The sequence below is a fragment of the Protopterus annectens genome, chromosome 4.part0 (genome assembly GCF_019279795.1).
Source record: "Protopterus annectens isolate FY-2018-M chromosome 4.part0, PAN1.0, whole genome shotgun sequence".
In the NCBI taxonomy this organism is placed as follows: domain Eukaryota; kingdom Metazoa; phylum Chordata; order Ceratodontiformes; family Protopteridae; genus Protopterus; species Protopterus annectens.
Window position 1 is genome coordinate 1,549,780,548 of NC_056733.1, and position 18,124 is coordinate 1,549,798,671.

Here is an 18,124-nt window from a genome sequence, read left to right on the forward strand (position 1 = left end):
CACTCTGATGTTGTTCTAACGATGAACATGCAACATTTGTGTGTGTCAGCTCTCTCAAAGGTGCTGATAACTCACTAAAGTCAGGGATACATTTTACCAAATAGCTAACCATACCAAGAAAATTCTGTAAGGCTTGGCCATTGTCTGGAACTGGCATCTCAAGAATGGCTGCTTACTTGGAATGATCTGTTTGCAAGCCTGTACTGGTAAATAAATGACTCACATAGGTAACTTCTAGTAGTCTGAATTTGCACTTCAGAGGATTGAGCTTTAAATTCACTTCACATGCCCTGTCCAGAACTTTCCTGAGGTTTCTGTCATGCTCTGTTTCACCATTACCTCCAACCAGTAAATCATCAACTATTATTGTACATGGGTAGCCTGAAAAAAATTTGCTCCATTGCATGTTGAAAGACTTCACTGGCAGATTTTTTTTCCAAAAGGCATCCTGAGGAATCTGCATCTACCAAATGGGATACTGAATGTAGTCAGTAGTAAAGATTTGTGGTCAAGCATTACTTGCCAAAATGAACTCTTTGCATCTACGACAGAAAAACAGTGGCATCTGGCATAAGGGTTGCAATTTTCTTGACTGTACACATAGGATGATGAGGTCTCTTTAATGTCTTGTTCAAGTATCTTGAGTTAATGCATATTCTGATTTCATCTGAATTTTTCTTATGAGTAGTTACCATAGAAGATACCCACTTGGTTCTGTGACTGGACAAATCACACCTTGCCACACCATTTTGTCTAACTGGACCTTGATTTGTCCTGCATAGCTATTGGAAGTCTCCTTGCTGGTCTGACCACTGGACTGACCTCTGGGTCTACTTTCATGGAGTACACAACTGGAAGTTTGCCTAGCCTGTCATCAAAAACATCAGCATACTCTGAGAAAATAGCATCAGTAAAGCTGGAACTGGGACATGTGCTTACATGATCTACTTCTTTGGTAAAAGAAAGCAGTTTCATTCTGAAGATGTCTCTAAGCCCTAGCAATGACTACGCAGGTCTGCTCACTACATACACTACATAAAATTGCAAGCTGTAACTGTTCCCAGCCGAATAGCACGAAACCACTACTGAGCCTTCGGTTTGACTCTCTTCACCTTCATAGGTTCATAGGTTCATAGGTTTATACTAGGCTATCTGCCCTAAGGCATTTATAAGCCTAGCCCAAATTTTTGTGGCTTACGCCACCCCTTATATGAAAAAATACTGTGCCCATTAGTTTGTTGTGCCTCTGTCCAGCAGTGACACAGAGATGATTCCCGGGATAAACCTACGATCTCACATCCACAGGTCAAGATTTCTCTTGAACAGAGCCAGCGAGGTGCTCTGCCTCACATGGACCAGGATTTTATTCCACAGCATAGGGAGTCTCTGAGTGATAAATCTATCCCTCCAGCACATCCTATTTATATCCGTGCTAAGGTTTAAGTCGCTTGCTCTAGTGGTTTTGGTGGATTTGGATTTTTTGAGGTGGAGCATGTCCATTAATTCCGGGTTGGACATGGCCTTGTATGTCAGGCACATGTCACCTCTGAGCAGACGGTATGCAACTGAATAGAGCTGGAGTTTCTTCAATCTGGCAGCATATGACAGATTTTGGAGTCCCTTTATCCTTTTGGTGAGGAACTTTTGGGGTCTCTCCAATTGCTGCAGATGTCGGGTGCGATACATCCCGAATGGGGCATTGTACTCGATCATTGGTCTGATAAGTGAAGAGTACAGGGGAACAATGACCTCACTAGATCTGGATGTGAATCCCTTCATGATCAGGTGGGCAATGTAGAAGGTCTTTCTAACCACTTTAGCAACGTGAGTGTCAAAAGAAAGGCCACTGTCAACCTGGGTCCCCAGGTCCCTGATAACCTCTTCTGTGCTTAGTGGATTGCCACCTATATGGTAGCTTGGGGTTACCTTGTTTTTCCCGAAGGGTATGACTATACATTTTTGGTGTTTAACTTCAGGCCATGGCTCTGGCACCAGCTATCTGTTTCCGTGAGTCCCTTCTGAAGGATATCCGTGTCCGATGCACTTTCCACTATGGCGCCCAGTTTGCAGTCGTCTGCAAACTTTGTCAGCCAAAGTCCTCGCATGTTGGCCTGTACTTCTGAGAAGTAGATGCCGAACAATAGGGGGCCAAGGACCGAGCCCTGTGGGACACCGCTTGTGACCGGCTTGGAGTCTGACATAGTGCCAGCAACTCTAACCCTGTGGGTTCTGTCCTTAAGCCAGTTTACAACCCATCTTGTGACATATGGGTTTACATTTAAGCTGGTAAGTTTTTCTACAATACCCGAGTGGGGTATTGTGTCGAAGGCCTTTGCAAGGTCAAGGTAGGCTGTATGGACTGCCTTTCCCCTCATCAATGGCCTTGGCGACTGTTTCAAAGAAGTCGACCAAGTTCAAAAGGCATGATCTGCCCTTGACGAAGCCAAACTGGGTCGGGTCCAATGTCTGCAAGTCCCCTATATCTTTGTTTATGAGCTCCATTATGATCCTCTCCATAGCTTTGCAGACTAGACTTGTTAAGCTTATGGGGCGGTAATTACCAGGGTCCGTAGAGGCACCGCCTTTGTGGAGTGGGACCACAGTTGCCGTATGCCACTCCTTGGACACGTATCCTGTGGTAAGGCTGAGATTAAACAGCTGCCTTATGTGCGGGTTTAATTCCTCATTTAGCTCGTGTAGCACACAGCCGGGGACACCATCCAGTCCCATTGATGCTGTGTTTTTAGCTTTAGAGAGAGCAGCTTTCACCTGCGCATTTGAGATGTCTGGGAGGCTACTCTCTGCTGGGATAGTTATCTCTCCTTGAGGGGGGGAGAGGGGGGTGAAGTTTGCACTGAACCTGTCTGCCAGTATGTTGGCAATGTCTGTGGGTTCAGTGATTTATGTATCATTTTGGACTAATTCTGAGCATATCTGGGAGTTTCCACCCAGGTTCCTAACATAGCTGAAAAAGGCCTTATGATTGTCCTTTGAATCCATGGCAATTTTTCTCTCAAAATTGGCCTTAGTTGATTTTATGAGTGCTCGTATTTTTTACTAATAATGATCAGGGGTGACTTCCCTTTTATGGATTTTGTTCTATCATGTAATAGCTTTCTCCTCTTATTGTAAAGTTTGTTAATGGCTGGGGTCCACCAGACTGGACGTTTGCCCTTTGTGGAAAGAGTCTTGGTTTTATTTGGGATTGCCTGATCCATGCAGTCCTGGAGGTGTTCATAGAAGGCATTTGTAAGGGCTTCCGCAGCTTGGGTTGTGGTTTCCACTGTCTCAGGGGCCTTGAAGGATACCACACCAGTCTTGAGTAGTGTGAAGTTTGCTTTAGAGAAGTTCTTCACTGTGGTCTTTTGTTTGAGGTGGGGGCGGATGTGGATTTCCATTGAGATTAGTTTATGATCAGATCTCACCAATGAGGGATATACTTCCGGTGTGGAGCATTTTGTCCCCATGTTTGTGATAATGAGATCTAGTATATTTTCTCCTCTCATGGGAACAGTGACTAGCTGTTCCATGGCATTTGAATTTATGAACTCCAGGAACCATTGGGCTAGAAAGTTAGGGCTTGAGTAATGTTCCCAGTCTATATTCGGGTAGTTGAAGTCACCCAATATGATGGTGTTTGGAGATACATTTATACCCTCCAGTGTCTTTAGGAGGGCTGTGTGGGGTTCCTGAATTTGTGAGGGTGGCCTGTAGCATGCTACAATTTGTAAAGCAGTTTTGCCTATGGTTAGTTGCACCTGGATGGTTTCCGAAGCTTCGTGCGTTGCCACCAACCTGGAGGTGTGGGTATCCTTTATGAATATGGATACACCCCCTCCTTTTGTGGTGTGGTCTGGGTTTTGGGGCAGGAACGCGTGATATGAGGTAAAACCTAATAGTGCCGGGGTGCTCTCAGGAGCCTTGAACCAGGTTTCAGTTACAGCACAGACATCGATGTTCTCCATACTGAGAAGGGCCTCGAGTGCGTGCATTTTGAGATTTAGACTTCTGGCATTGAGCAGCATTACCCTCAGTTTCTTCCCATTTTTGTTTTCTAGGGTGGTAGGTTTAGAATTTGAGCCTTGCCTAAAAAAGGCACTATGGGGGTGGCAAGAGCCTTAGCCAATATCCGGAATCCCAGGGGTGACAGGTGCAAGCCGTCCCTTGCAAAGCAGCGTGGCTTGTCAAGCATGTCATCCCAGGCAGACAGACACTGTATCCCCTTTGAATGACACCAGACATTAAGCCAATTGTTAAAGCTGATCATCTTGTCCCTATATTGTGGCATCATTCTTGGTGAAGGAAGGATACTGCTCAGGGTCAGAGTCATACCTGCCTGGGCTACATAATCAGAGAGCTCCTCTATGTCTCTTTTCATGTGGTCCAGGTAGGGTCAGGGTCATACCTGCCTGGGCTACATAATCAGAGAGCTCCTCTATGTCTCTTTTCATGTAGTCCAGGGAGGTACGTTTACTTTTTCACCAACCACTAATATACCATTTACATAGAAAGTAGAGTTGAAGCTCTCTATATGATCAACTTGCTTTTTTGAATTACCTTTCTTAATAACTTAATGATTCTTGCTTGATTTACAAAACTTTTGAAAATGATTCCATTTTTTACACGTTTGGCATTGGTGAACAAATACTAAGCACTTCTCTCTTTTAGTCTCGTGGCTGGCACCACAATTACGAAAGTTAACAATAAGACTTGCCTTGGGTTTTGCTGACTCACTCCTATACTGTACTGAGCATGTCCTTTTTTACTGAGCTAGTATTGGAACTTGCTAGAAAGCTATGAGTTCTCCTTGCCACACTCACAGGGGTTGCAGCTGCCATGTGCTTAGGCCTATTTATGCTGGCCATGTGTTGCATGCTGTCTACATTTGCTCTAGAGATTGTAGAAATATGGCTTTATCACTTGTAAGCATACTTGTCTGCCTTTCTGTGAGGTCATGAATTTGACAAATCTCTATGGCATTGCTTAATCGTCATACAATTGAACAAATTAAGTTGCTCACCAGTTCTAACTTTAGCAAATGTTTCTGCTGACATTACATTACACTTTGAGCCAGTGTCTACTTTGAGCTCTGTGGGTTTACCATTGATCAGAACAGTACAAAATACTTCATTCTTTGCCAACAAATCTACTAAATTTACTTTTTCACCAACCACTAATACACCATTTACATAGAAAGTAGAGTTGAAGCTCTCTGTATGATCAACTTGATTTTTGAATTACCTTTCTTAATAACTTAATGAGTCTTGCTTGATTTACAAAACTTTTGAAAATGATTCCATTTTTTACACGTTTGGCATTGGTGAACAAATACTAAGCACTTCTCTCTTTTAGTCTCGTGGCTGGCACCACAATTACGAAAGTTAACAATAAGACTTGCCTTGGGTTTTGCTGACTCACTCCTATACTGTACTGAGCATGTCCTTTTTTACTGAGCTAGTATTGGAACTAGCTAGAAAGCTATGAGTTCTCCTTGCCACACTCACAGGGGTTGCAGCTGCCATGTGCTTAGGCCTATTTATGCTGGCCATGTGTTGCATGCTGTCTACGTTTGCTCTATTGATTGTAGAAATTATGGCTTTATCACTTGTAAGCATACTTGTCTGCCTTTCTGTGAGGTCATGAATTTGACAAATCTCTATGGCATTGCTTAATGTTAAATCACTGTCACAAAGCAACATTTTTCTCACTGCTGCACTACTAACACCACACACAAGTCTGTCATTTCTTAACTCATCTTTCAAGTCACCAAATCTGCACATTTTAGCTTTGTTTCTCAAGTCAGCGATATAAGCTGCAAACGTTTTATCTGGCTTCTGGCCTCTTGTATGAGTGACTCTCTAATGTAACATTTGTGTGGGGTTTGCATATTTCTCTAAATGTATGTTTTAAGTACTCAGGGTCTTCCCTTGATTCAGCCAGTACCGCAATATGATGGTTATCCCTCTCTCCTGCATATACTTCTGATGCATACACAAATGAATGCTCTCTTTCAATAGCTTCTGACCCAGCTAAGTAAAGCAAAATAAATGCCCTCATACATGCATCTTTGTCAGAAAAAGCTGTTTGTATGAAAATATCATATTCCTTCTCTAATACTCTCCAATTCTCTGCTATATTATGATCAAACACAAATGGACTTGGTCTGCAAAATGACTATGCCATATCAACAGACAGTAGTGAAGGTGCTTGAAATTATGTATGAATATACACACATAAATATATATGCCAGTGCTTGTAATTATGCCCAAAAGCACAACAATCTCTTTGAAATAAGTGCACTTTGCCAAATAAGTCTCCATAGCACAAGAACACTTAGAAAAGACTGTACTTTATGAAACCACTCCTTATCAGTGTAAGATAGGGTTGCCACCTTTCGTAGTGGCTAAAACCGGAGTAAAGCCACACCCCTCGCATCACCAGTAACCCCGCTCATCCCACCCCCTCTCCCACCCACATTCTGCCCCATTTTATGACGTCACAGTGACATCACCCAGTGTGGGACGCCCTATTTTTCCATTCCAGCTGTGTGCTTTCAGCTGATTTACTATGCTTTTCTGTAAAAAAGCGTAGTAAATCAGATGATTTACAAACTCCAATAGTCTGTTTCCTTTTTGAAACAGGATACCGTAGTTTGTACAGTGTTTTCTGGACAACTGGAGAATCAGTTTGATTTCCGGATAGTCTGGAAAAAAAATGGAGGTGTGGCAACCCTAGTGTAAGAAATGACTGTACTTTGTGAATAAACTGTACATGGCAGAAAAAGCTGAGAGTAAGAAACACTTTGAGATGAATGCACTTTGCATATAAACTGTACACAGCACAAGAACCCTTCAGAATGTCTGTACTTTGTGAAATTACTCTGTACAGTGTAAGAAACACTTTGAAATGGTGGCAGTCTGTGAATAAATTTACACAGCACGAAAAACCTTTCAAAAATGGCTGTACTTTCAATGCACTTTGCAATATAACTGCACTTTGCACACAGCAAACTCTTTGAAACAATCACATCGTAATAAAGCACACACTCTGCAAACACTCTGAGATACTTTGAACAACTCTAGTTATGCTTTGAATGGCTTCAGTCAATGCTAAATGGTAGTGTGTGCCCAAACACAGTCTTTTACTAAAAAAATGCAGTTGTCTTGCTTTTTAAGCTCAATTAGTCTTTTTAGTGTACTCATTATGCCCTTTTAATCTCTTATCATGCTCATTATACTTTTCTTGTGTCCGTTTTACTTTAAACAAGCTTGTTATGCAAAGCAAAGGCAATTCTGAGTCCCTTATGAACAGTTCTGCTAGTTTTATCAAATGTCATGGTTTCAAACATTTTGTGTAAGTAATAACGTGGTTTATGCCTTTCGTTTGCTTAATAATACATTCATGTGTTACTAATTTGATTAATAATGCGTTTTCTGCCGTATAAATGCTCTGTTTCATTTTCTTTGCCAAATAAATCATTTGTACAGTTTCCTTTACTTTTAGCTTGTTTCTGGCCCTTATTCATTTGTCTGAGCTTTGTTTCACTACACCTGATTAGTCTGCCTTCAGCTTCAACTCTACACCTCATGGCTTGTAGAAGTTGTTTTTCTAATCCCGGTTCTGATACCATGTCACTCGTCTGGTCAGGATAAAACAGACAATCATTCATGGGATCAGTTCAAGAAGCTTTATCACCCACATACACAATAGAAATGAGGCTGTGTAACTTAAATGTAAATAAACTTATAAACAAACCGACTACACACTCATTCATGTTAACACTTTGGTTGTTCTCTCAAAAATGGCACTGCTGCCTGCACATGTTCAGTATTTATATGTACATGCTACATCTGGAAATGCTTCTTAAAGATACATACACATACTATGATCTACATAGCCCATCTGCAAAAAATGGGAAAAAGGGGCTGTGGATGGATTGATGGATACATTTTGCGCAGACTAAAAGATAATGGTACAGTTGAATTTCTCTAAATCAGCTTTCCAGTGTCATGAAATTCATCTCATTTAACCAAGGAATACCAACTTAAAAAAAAAAAAGCATTTTTTTTAACATACTAACTCTGAGAAAGCACAGTACTGGGGAAAAAAGCAAAGCCCTGTAACCCAGTGTAAGTAAATATAAATTAAAGATTCGCTTGAACTGGAGAACATTTGCAGTGTAAGTGATTCTAATGAAAAGACTCACTTTGACCCCCAGGAAGTAAATGCCAAAGAGGAATGGCCAAAGGGCTGAATCCCTGATTACACCACTAGTGACAAGTCTTTTGGAGAACGTAGAGCTGCCCATCCTAGCCTAACTTCCTGATTTCTATTTGTGAGTCAGTTTGCTATCCAAGTTACATAGAGATTGATACCCAAGAGTGGGATGGTGTAGAATGCCTTTTTGTGGTCTAGATGAGAGATGTGCATTGTTTTGCCCTCATCCAGAAAGTTTTCAAAGAAGTCACCCAGGTTAAGTAGGCAGGACCTGCCCTTGACAAATCCAAACAGATTTGTGCCAGAATCTAGAGGTTGCCTGTAGCATTATATATTAATTCCATCATTTACACCAGTGACTATTCGCTTGACATAGTATATGACCTCTCTTCCACAACTTGTGCATTTTGCCATTTCACATCTCTGCACATACATACATGTTTGCCCTGCATATGTAGCACAGCAGGTATTTTGATTTTAACATTTTAACATTTCATCATTTTGATATTACAGCATTGAACATTCAGTGACATTCTGTACATTCCTTTTCAGTAAGATGATATGATCCCTTCAATGAGGATCTTCTGTGGCTCTGATTAATACAGTTTTGGGCTATTCAGAAATGTTTACAAAGTATCACTATGCAATGTGTTTTTATTTTAGTAGTTGTTTGGAATGGGGTTAGGTCTACATCTTAAATGCAAGTTTGGAGATATAGTCACATTCCACTGAACTCTTGAAAATAAAAACACAGCGGATCAATATGTTTATTACTTCTCAATGCCCCCTCTCTGTTTTGAAAACATTTCTACTTTTGGTAGAGGCTGTCTAATAAGGACAGTAGTTTTTCTTTTTTTTTTTTTTTTTTTTGCCAATTTCCCTTAAACATAGTTTAAAAAAGGAAATTGCTACTGATCTTCTTCATTATAAAGTGAAAGGAAAAGACATAAATAAAAATCCAAACATACATAATAATAAAAAAAGTACACTAAAAGTGCTTAGCTCAAGAAAGCATGCAGAAAAAACATTGAAACAAAATGTAGAAAAACTGTAAACTTATATGGTATAAAAAGATTTCATGCCCACAGTACTTTATCAGGTTACAAAGTTAGTGCCATTTTTTCTTCACTACTGCTAGTAAATAGAATGTCACATGACATATTAAAGCAACTGCTCAACAAATGCAGTTTGGCACAAACACAGTTGTCCTGGACCCACGAGTAAGTGGAGGGTGGGGGAGTTGGGAGGTGGGGAAGAGCTAAGCTAGGGATTAAGGGATTGGCTAATCACTAGAGTCATGGCAATGTAGGTAGTGAAGGGGGTTGGAGTAGGAAGTGAGGTAAGGAAGGGTGGGACTCAGGATGGGTTTAAGTGTAGGGAGCTAAAGGAAGTAGTTACATTTGGCATGAGTTGGTGAGTGAGAGTACTGTTATCTCACGTCCTGAAGACCTATAGGTATTTGGTGGAGTAAGGTAGGTCATGGAGGGTGGATGAGACAGAGGAGTGAGGTGAAGTTGGTAAGTTTTTTTTTCTTCTCTTTCTCCTACCTTCACAGGGGATTTATAGAGTTTGTGGGGTTAGCAGTGAGGTGGTAGGGGTTAGCAGTAAGGTGGTAGGAGGTGGGGAACTTAAGGAAATGCTGCAGCTGCTGGGTTGGACATGGAGGTAGTAACAGTGCGGTTATGGTTTGGGTAGAGGCTTACCTTCTGTCATGGTGGCTGCTTGATTCCTGTTGATTCGGTGATCGCGGGTGGTCTGGTGGTGTTTTTGGGGCTATTTCATCTGGTTCTGATTAGCAGCTCTATCAGGTGTCAGTTCAGTCCATGCGGTCTTTTCCTAGGCCTGGGGGGCAGTGGCCTGCTTGTAGTATGCCTCGTGGTGGGAGGTGAAGGAAATTGGGATTGCTTGCTTCCCTTTGGTGTTTTTTCATCTCTTCATCGATGGTGGTAGTGGTGAGGGATGCTGAATTCCTCCCTGGTGGGTTCGTGCAACTGTTCCCCTTGAATAATTGGCCCATTTGGCTGAATTGCTGGTTTAGGAGTGTAGGTTGTGGCTGAGCTGTGATTCTGCGCATGAGCTTTGGAGGTGATGGCCATTGGGAGATGTAATGAGCTGTTTGCATAAGCAAGTTAAGCACGAGCACACCTAATAGATCGGAATGGAAAAGGTAATCACTGTAAGTTTTTACAACAGAAAAAAAAAAAAGATGAGTAAAGCACATGCTCGCAGACATGCAAGCACAAGGGAGGTCAGGCTCTTATATATTAGTATAGTGCAAGGGCATACCTGTCAACTGTCCCTGATTTTCAGGGACATCCCTGATGTTGACTCAAATTTTACATATATCCCTCTTAATTACTATATTATGAAGAAAGGAATGACATCAGCTACACACAAAAGCAGAAGAAAAAGTAATGTTCTGCATTTAAGTGATACAAGTAAGATCTTGGATTCATATTTGTTCCATTAGTTCAATTTTATCTCTTCCACAAGAAAAACTCGATCACAGGTGACATTTTTATTCACAATGGGTCTTTTAAGATACAAGAATGAAAGCTACAGAGGTTGAACTAGCAGCATGTGTCGAGTCAAATCTAGTGCATCCTGAAAACCTATTAACTGACTATTTGAACTACCATGAAATATACAGAGAAAGCAGGTGTAATCCAACATTACGTCCTTCAGAAATTAACTAACCTTTGTAAATAATGGTACACTTGCAGTAAACTTCACCTTTTACAAAAGACAAATACATTTTTTGTCTGGCTTCTCTCAGTCTAATGGCTAAAGATAGTGTGTGGTAAGTGAGACTGAGATGAGATCTGCAGGGCAAGGAAATTAGTCTCTTGCAAGCTACCATGTGCTTGTACTGCAAAGGATGCCATGGTTATCATTTTTGTTAAATAAAGCTAGATGATCTTGTACTATTTGTTAACACATCAGTTCACACGTTAAAGAATTTGGAGTAAACTTACACTGTAATTGAGTCCATCAATATGAATTTGGAATTTATCAGTGCTGGATACCATTTATGATTTTAAGTACAGTCTGATCTTTTACTAGGATACTTAGAGCTTCTCACTTGAGTTATGGATAAATGTGGCAAACTATATTTAATAATGATTACAAGAAGTAGGAACTGAAGAATTATTTACTTCAGGAAATGTATATTGATTTATATGCTATAATTTTGCTCATGGGGAGTTGGTTGCCTTAAAATCAGGAAGTAATTTGTTAAAGTCACTGATTCTGTTGAGATTTGTCCCTGATGGGTTGACAACTATGGGAAGGTTCACTGCATGCTATCAAGCCACATATGCGAGACAGGACAACATAACATTTCTTCTTATTACATGGGTGGGTGGTCAATAGGTACTGTGTGCTAAGACCTTCATTCTACAGCTGAGGTACTTATGGATCATACTGAGTCCATGTGAGTTACCACATTGATTATAGAACGGGGAGATTAAAGCATATGAGGATATTTTAATTTTAGGGAGCTTTAGAGGGATATTTGTTATATATTTAGCAGACAGTGTGGGGGCAGTATTAATGCTGTTTCATTTCTACAGATGGCTACCTTACCGGGATTACATCAGCAATGGCAAGCTATTGGCAGAAAAAGATGGCACCCTGTGATGACTCCAGGCCAGGGGAAAGGCAGCAGGCAGAGGAAACAGACGGTTACAGTGGAGGCTCCTGTTCGCAGTACATCGCAAGGCGAAGGTGTAGGTAATGATATTAATTTACCAATGGTTGGGGAACTAGGTGGTGAAGATGGCAAGGTACAGGTTGTTGATGAGGGGTGTTGGATGGGGATATGGAAAGGTGGGAAACAGTGTCAGACAGAGTGCAAAAGGGGTTGGTAGAAGGTAGCCAGGTGTCGGGGTGGACAGATGGTTGGAGTGGACCTGGGTTCTAAGGACAGCTTCACTGGTTTGGAGGTAGGATCAGATTTTGGGTTGTGGCCAGGGGACTGGCTAGCTACTCAGGCGCTGAGACAGGGCAGTAGAGGGGGTATTTTAACCCGGCACATTTCGGGGATGGTGAAAGAAAAAAATCTGGAAAGGTGAGTACGTGGATGTGTTTGAGCTGCTGGATGCAGAAGGGGTCCAGAGGTTAGTGGAAGCAGAGTCAGACACTAGCAAGGACTTGTTGGTGGCATTAGCAGCACTGGGTAGGAAAAGGATGGGTAAGCTTAGGCCCAGGACTTGGGACAACTGGGTGGTTGGCTTTATTTAATACATGGAAGTGCAGCTGGAGAAGGATGGAACATTGGCTTTGCCCCTTTTGGGGTATTTTCTCACCATTCAGGAGGCACATACATTTGAGGCCAGGGAATGCATGGTTGTAGTCTGATGAATGGTTCCATAAACGGAAAGCAGTTTACCAGTCTCTGCGGTGGGAGGTGCGTCATCCTGATATATGGCTGGCTACAATGATGGACAGTGTTGGTGGGTTTAATAGGAGGATGAGCATGGGTGAGGCAGGTGAGGTGTGTTGGTTGTTTAACAAGGGTACTTGTTCATGGGTTGGGTGCAAATTTGCACACACTTGCTCAAGATGTGGAGGAAATCATTATGTGGCTTACTGTGGACAGCAGGGTTTTGGTGCATGGAACAACACTGGTATGGGCCGAGAGGGAGATTTTCTTTCCTCTCAAGGATTACAGACAGCTCGAGCTAAGGGCAATTTTCATGGACCCAGGGGAATGGGATCCATTAGAGGCAATAGGGGGAGGGGTGCCTTTTCCCATTAAGGTGGAGGTATTGAAGGATATGCTTTGCCAGTGTCCTGATTTCATTCTTAAGACTGAGGTCATTCAATGATTTCAACAGGGATTTCCTATTCCATGGTGGGGTTGGGTGGGGTTGTAAGAACCTCCGTTCAGTGCAAGGGAAAGAGGATGTTTTGGAAGAGTTGGTAGGTAAGGAGTGCAAGGCAGGGTGTTTGTGGGGTCCGTTTAATATGTCACTTTTTGTTAGCTACAAGATGTCACCATTGGGTTTAGTGCCAAAGAAATGGCCTGGGGAGTTTAGATTAATTCATCATCTTTCATTTCCAGAAGGGAGGTCAGTGAATGATTTTATTGGGGACGAAGAAGTTAGGGTACGTTATGCCTCTTTGGATGATTCAGTACAGGTAATCAGGGAATTTCAGGAGCCGTGGTTGGTTAAGGTTGACATTGAATCAGATTTCCATTTGTTGCCCATTAGGAGGGAGGATTGGCCATTGTTGGGGATGAAGGTAGGTGTAAGTACTATTTTGACACTGCCATGCCAATGGGTTGTTCCATGGCATGTTCAATGTTTGAGAAATTTAGTACCCTTTTATATTGGATTTGGAATCAGAGGGTGGGAATGCAGAAGGTGGTGCATTATTTGGATGATTTCTTGTTAGTCAGGGAAGGGAGGTTGTGGGCTCAACAGGGGTTGCAGGAATTTACCAATATGTGTAAGGAACTGGGTGTACCTTTGGCACAGCACAAGATGGAAGGCCCAGCAAAAGCATTGGAGTTCCTGGAGTTAATGGTAGATGCGGAACGGGGATTGTTTCATCTACCTCAGGATAAGATAGAGAGGCTGCAATCAGATATACAGGGGGCGTTGGACAAGAATAAGATTTGGGTTGGTTCAGTCATGGAACTGTTGGGTCTTCTGAACTTTGCCTGTCGAGCGGTGCATCCAGGTCGGTTATTTTGCAGGGCATTAGCTTATATGCTAAAAGGGGGTAGGAGTAAAAATCATTGGGTTAGGGTGACCAGGCTAGTGTGGGAGGATTTGAAGTTGTGTGATGGTTTTGTGTAACAATTTAATGGGATTTCCTTTTGGCAATCGGATTGGATGGGTCAGGAAGAAGTTCAGTTGTTTACAGATGCAGCGGGGCGGTATCAGCATGGAGGCTTACTTTGGGGGAAGATGGTTTGCAGTGCAATGACCTCCAGATTGGGATGAGGAATGGAGGTGTGATGTCACTTTTTTAGAACTGATGTCGATATGGGCAGCTTTGGTGGTGTGGAAGGATCAGTTGAGGAACAAGCGGGTAGTTTTTCATTTGGATAATATGGCTGTGGTGAAGGTGTTACAAAAGAAGACAGCTAGGGCAAATTTGCTGCTGAGGATATTGTGGAAGTTGGTATTGCAGAGCCTGTTAATACATTTGTTTTTACAGCGGTACATGTGCCTGGTGTTCAGAATGATATTGCTGATAGTTTGTCCCGCTTTCAGTTTTGCAGGTTTTGAGGGTTGGCTCTGGGGGCAGTCGAAGTGCCAGAAACACTGCCAGAGGAGATGTGGAATCTTGGAAAAAGATATTCAGGCATCTGGTGCAGCATTCCTGGGCTTCTTCTATGAAAAAGGCATACGGGAAACATATACTCATTTTGGGCCATTCGTATATCCACTGGGCTGAGAAGCGTGCCTTAATCAGGGAGGATGGAAGTAATTTGGGTTTATCTTATTTAGGATGTTCTGTGTTTTGGCATGGGGTTAGGGGTATGCATTGGGATAGGTTTAAGTTTGAATTTCAGAAGGCTAAATCATGGATAGGGTGTTCTGATATTATAATAATAATTCATTTGGGAGGTAATGATTAGGGTATTTTGACTAAGAAGTGTTTAGCGGAGATTATTTTGCAGGATTTGTAGAGACTACAGGATAGGTACCCGGGTATGCAAATTGAGTGGTCGGAGTTGATGCCTCGATTGTTTTGGAGAGAGGTGTGCAGTTATAAAGCTATTGAAAGGGCCAGGTGGTTTGTTAACCATACATTGGAGGGGCAGCTAAGACAATTGGGGATACATATCATTCAACATGGGGACTTTGGGCAAGGAGAGGTAGGTTGGTATTGTACAGATGGAGTTCATCTGATTTGGATTTGTTTAATTTGCATCTCAAGCTCTTTCTTCAAGAGATGCTGCAGGTTAAGGTTTAGAAGGGGGAACAGTCTGGGATCAGGCTGGTGGCAGAGAAGAGGGACAGGATTGTCCCCTTCTGTTCCCCCTCTATGGATGTGGTTTGATTTGGCCAATGGTTTTGTGTGGTGGAAGGTGAACAGGTATGCTGCCTATTATTTGTGTGGGGGGGGTGAGCAGGTATGCTGCCTCGGTGGAGGAAGTTTCAGGCTGAGCAGGTATGATGCCATGAGGTGTTCAAGCAGGGTGAGTTGTTACGCTACCCTGGGGATCGTTGTGGCTGAAGGCAAATATTATTGTTTATATGTTTGAAGTTCATGTTATGATAATATATAATAAAGGTCGTCATATGACTTTGTGTGTCCAGAGTGGTTTGTTCAAAGGGGGGCCAGAACAAATGCAGTTTAGCACAAACAAAGTTGTCCTGGACCCATGAGTAAGTGGATGGAAGGGGTGGGGGTGGGAAGAGCTAGGCTTGGGATTAAGGGATTGGCTAATCACTAGAGTCATGGCAATGTAGGTAGTGAAGGGGGATTGGACTAGTTAAGGAAGTGAGGTAAGGAAAGGTGGGACTCAGGATGGGTTTAAGTGTAGGGAGCTAAAGGAAGTAGTTACATTTGGTGTGAGTTGGTCCCTCCCACCCCTCCCTTTTTGGTGGAGGAAGATTTGGTTAGTTAGAGCAGAGAAGAGGGACAGGATTGTCCTCTTCTGTTCCTCCTCTAAGGATGTGGTTTGATTTGGTCAATAGTTTTGTGTGGTGGAAGGTGAACAGGTATGCTGCCTATTATTTTTTTTTGGGGGAGACAGGTACACTTCCCTGGTGGAGGAAGTTTCAGGGTGAGCAGGTACACTGCCCTAAGGTGTTCGAGCAGGGTGAGTTGTTACACTGCCCTGGGGATCATTATGGCTGAAGGCAATTGATATTGTTTATATGTTTGAAGTTCATGTTATCATAATATATAATAAAGGTCGTCAAATGGCTTTGTGTGTCCAGAGTGGTTTGTTCAAAGGGGGGCCTGGACAATAAAGTTTATAACATTTACTATATACCTACAGTCAAATAAATATATGCACAATTACATTACTTTATTATAGCAAATTTCACTTTTAAAGTAAGCTTAAAATTTATTGAACTATCAATTCAAGAACAATGTTAGTATTTCACTATAGCATGTTTTGTTTTTATGATGGGTTTTAAAATCAATCCTTTGTTTAGTCCATGAAGTTTATCTGACGTTAAGAAGGCGAGCTAATGATATTTACAAACCTCCATTCATCTCATAAAATTTTGTTTTTTCTTAAGCTGCAACATCTCAATCATGCTAAACAAAACCTTGTGAGCATAGCCTTCAGGTATATTAAGTTTCACAAGAGCATTACTCAAGATATTTCTAGTAGTATCAGAATGGGTCTATATTATAACATCGAAGTCTTAAAACATCGAATGTTATAATATCGACCCCTATTCAGCGAATGCTTGAAGCTGCAGAATACCGAATATTTTCCTAGGGAAAGTATTCGATGGGTCGTTTCACTAGCTTCGCTATTTCCTCGACTGTGGTGCAAAGGTGACAGACCAGATTAAGGTAAGTGTGCGAACGGACCGAGGTAAGGTGAGTGTGCGATAGTTAGGGACCTTAGGCATAGGGAGCAGGTAAGGTGAGTGTGTGATAGTTAGGGACCTTAGGGTTAGGGAGCATGTAAGGGGAGTGTCCGTTACTGAGGGACCTTAGGGTTAGGGACCGGGTATGGTGAGTGTGCGTTAGTTAGGGGACCTTAGGGTTAGGGAGCGGGTAAGATGAGTGTGCATTAGTTAGGGACCTTAAAGTTTGGGTTGGGTTAAGGTAAGTGGATAGCTAGTAGTGTATGTATGGTTTAGTGTAGAGTTCTGTGAAGTGTGTATGTGTGGATAATGTATTTTGGTGTGCTTGTGCTGTGTGTGTGCATTCTCAGAACAGCAAATGTTTTCCCTTGGAAAAAATTTGCTGTTCTGAACATTCAAGTATATCACATTTCGAGATTCCAAGGTTGAGCTTATGGTGTTCGACATTTTGGAATTTCAATAATGTGATATAGACCCATCAAAACAGTGTTCAGACAGTCTGTTGCTTTTTCCCACATAGAAGCCCATGCAAACTTCACAGGTAGCTAAGTAAATAGTCTTTTTCTTGTTTCACAGTTAGTATGTATCTATATCTAATCTATGTCTATATCGATAGCTACAGTTGTATCTACCTATATCTATATCTATAGCTATATCAGTATCTACATCTATAACTCTTATTTATCTATACTCCAAACTATTAATCTATCTATCTAGATAGTTAACTTGTTTCAATGAAAAAAGTCAGTAAAGCTGATTGAAAATCAGCTGGTTGCACATACCAGCTTTTTAGTGTGAAATTGTAGTACAGTGGGGATTGGGGAATTTACACTTTCCCCACTTTATTGTGATCTCATAGTTGATACAGATATATATATATATATATATATATATATATATATATATATATATATATATATATATATATATATATATATATATATATAATTAGCAGGGGTGCATGGAAGGTTGCCTCCATATGTAGTCATCAAAACATAACTTCCAACAGGATGGAAAATATTCCCCAGGATTCATGAAGCTCGGCACAAGGCCGGCGTTAGGCTTGCAACGACCGTGTGGCATGAAGATGGTGCAGTAGCTCCGAATGCATATTAATGAAAGCGCACTGCCGCCATTGCCACATGCATAGGGCATGTCGAAGTGCCGCACGGAGGTGTGGAAATGGAAGCTGTCGAAGTGCAGCCTAAAATGCTTGCATATAACAATTTGCATGCAATAGTAATCACATCTGTCAGTGTCTGTGGATACTGAAATGTCTGCAAAGCATGCAAGACATTTCCTGCAAACACAAAATTAAGAAGCAAACACAAATGCACGGTAGGGAATAATGGGTCCCCATCCCTCGAACAAATAACATTGAAAACCGTGTG